Raw genomic sequence first — 2900 nt, 5'->3', positions numbered from 1 at the left:
TAAAAAGGAAAAGAAAAACAATTTTATCTTGAAACTCAAAATGTGGTCCTCGTAATAAAATGTTCATGAGATGAATTTTTCTTAGGCACACATTTTGTGTAGCTTTCTACTCCTCTTCAATGTATGGAAACTACTTGTACGATCCCTTTTTGGTTAAATTTTATTGAAAAGTGCACTTTAAACATTTATGATTGTCCATACTTTTTCCGGACAACCGAGGGCTTTGTTTCACTGTGATGTTAATTTCGAAAGACACTGTTCAGTTAAGGAGTTTTCTGCTCAAATCGTGAACTCAAAAATGTGCTCATTAAAAACGTTTGTGACCGAGAAACGTTTACTTGCTTTAATGCCATGTAGTCGACAAAGAAAAGAACAATTTCGAAGCAAATCGTGATAAATTCTGACAACTGTTGATGCTGACATAGCTGTAACATGGAGGTTTCTGCTTGAATTAACATCACACTTTTGCTCATGAATATGGAAATTCGCATGAGCATAAAAAACAAAATGGTACCAAAATAGCCTGAAAAATCGCAAAACGATCATTCAAAATAAGGTTAAATGGGACACCAATGTGCATTTTCAAGGATTGCATTAAAGCAACCCCCTGGTACAGACAAAATCCGAGCACGCTAACAACTATCACGACGGCCCCTTTCAATGGTGAGGCATTGTGCTAGCTATTGTTCAGATAATCCGGCACGAGGCATGCAGTTGTTTTGTGCAATAGCTTGCGTAATGGTTTCTCCATTAAAGGGGGCCTCGAGAGTGTATACGGTGATCAGGTGCGCCAGGATTCGTCCAAATAAATCAGCAGGATAAACTTTGCACAAAATCGGGCAGAGGGTTGCCTAACGGCGCATTTGAAAGAACTTCTCAGTCTTTCTAAGATTTCATCAAAAACCATACTTAGCGTCACTGCCATATCCATCAACATGTTTGTCAGCGCAGAAGCGGCGATTTCTTGTCAAACTAGGAGTAGGGGAGAGGGAGGCGGGGGGGGGGCAGGAGGACAATCAGAAAGAAATTCCAGGTCGCAATTTTGAGTGGTTGAGAGGATTTCCGTCATCGTAGGTCAAGACGTTTCGAGGTCATACCATTAGAATCAGCTACTAAGCTATTCGTAGCAAGCGGGGTTTTTTTACACGGTGGGTCGCTGGCCCGCTGGCCCAACGCGCAACCCGGTAGGCCGACCAGGAGTGGATGGAGTAATAGTGGTATGGTTTTATACTTCCGAGGTAGCCTTCTCCTAGGCTGTTAATCAACCAAGGCTGACGAGCACCACCCGCACGGGTTTTGAATCAGAGTTTTCCGTCTATTAGGAGGGTTGCCTTACTGAAACCTGCCTTCCAAACATTACTGCAGTGTCACTGCCAAATTAATGATTGATATATTGTCCCGACAATTTCAAAGATTCAGGTGTCTATTTATTGGGTCTACACGATACATAGTACTGCATTGCAGTGGTAGATTGAGACAACTCACAGGAAGGGGGGAGGGGGGGGGGGTGCGGACCCGATGAGGCCCAATGTCGCTGCCAGATGTTCGATGTATCGCCAAGAACAGCTCTCACCCTGGTATTGGATCGTTTGCATGTGCAAAGTTTTTGAACACGTATACTTCAAATGAGGAATACTCTATACATACAGTGGCTTTATTTGTTGAAAAAATTATACAAAATGATATGAAACACGGAAAACAGGAGTGCAATCGATAAACAATTATATTAATGAACTCCCATTCATTTTGATATTTTTTCAAAGTCAGCTACTCGCAGTAGAATGAATCCACTGATATAAACGCATTCAAATGAAATCCGGAAACGAAAAGTCGGAGAACGAAAAGTCACATAAGTGTGGATAATTCTGAGTTAAGGAGCACAAGGGGCTGGCACAGGCTTTGAACAGGGGAAGTTGCCCCTATGCCCCCGCCCCCCTTCCTTAGTTACGCCACTACACAGTCCGCACAGCCCAATAACGGATGCTTGTTGGACTGTCAATTTTAATCTCCTGGCACATGAATACGAATCATAATGACAATTTATTACATAATTTGGAATATGTATTTATTATCATTTTGATGTAATTGGTGTAATAAGACGCAGTTTGGGTTCAGTTGTCTATTTATTGGGTCTACACGATACATCTTACTGCATAGCAGTGGCAGATCGAGACAACTCACAGTAAGGGGGGGGGGGGGTGCGGACCAGACGAGGCCCAATATCACTACCAGATGTTCGATGTATTGCCAAGAACATTTCAAGTTAAAGTCTGTCTGGGATTATCATCTTGATCATGTCAGTTGCAGGCTCGTCATACATTAGGGTAACTATGAGCCAGCGCCAAAACACATCAGCCAAAGGAAATGAATGTTTAACCCAGAACTTGTTTTCGGCTCCGCCCTTGGTGCCTTGATCTGCACAGCAATGTCACTGCCAGATGTTTGATGTGTTGCCAAGTTCAATGTCGTGGTCTGGGTATTACAGATCGACGGCGCGCATATGTGACACTTTAGTCACGATGTTGTTGAAGTTCATTTAGATATATCTCTCAACAAATAAGTAATGTCTTGAAATCCGTCTTGAGATATCTCGAGTCGAAATCGATTGACGTTCTCGGGATGTTTAAAAATAAAGGCAAATATGGGGGGGGGGGGTGTCAATACCTTCCTAACACCCAACCACCCCCACGTATGCTATCACACCCTAGCACCCCAGGTCCCTGTACGATACAGATTGTTGGCTTCCTATCAACACAAACAGACCCGGAAACAACTCTCGGAGGATTTATTGCATCGAAACCAGACGGATATCTGATCAGACACTTAACACCACCAATAACCCCGAAACACCCTTATCGGGAAGCTCAGCATCATGATATATAAACCGACCTACCAACCTC

Source organism: Patiria miniata, unplaced genomic scaffold (assembly GCF_015706575.1).
Source record: "Patiria miniata isolate m_02_andy unplaced genomic scaffold, ASM1570657v1 HiC_scaffold_3, whole genome shotgun sequence".
In the NCBI taxonomy this organism is placed as follows: domain Eukaryota; kingdom Metazoa; phylum Echinodermata; class Asteroidea; order Valvatida; family Asterinidae; genus Patiria; species Patiria miniata.
Note: the sequence above shows the minus strand (reverse complement) of the source record.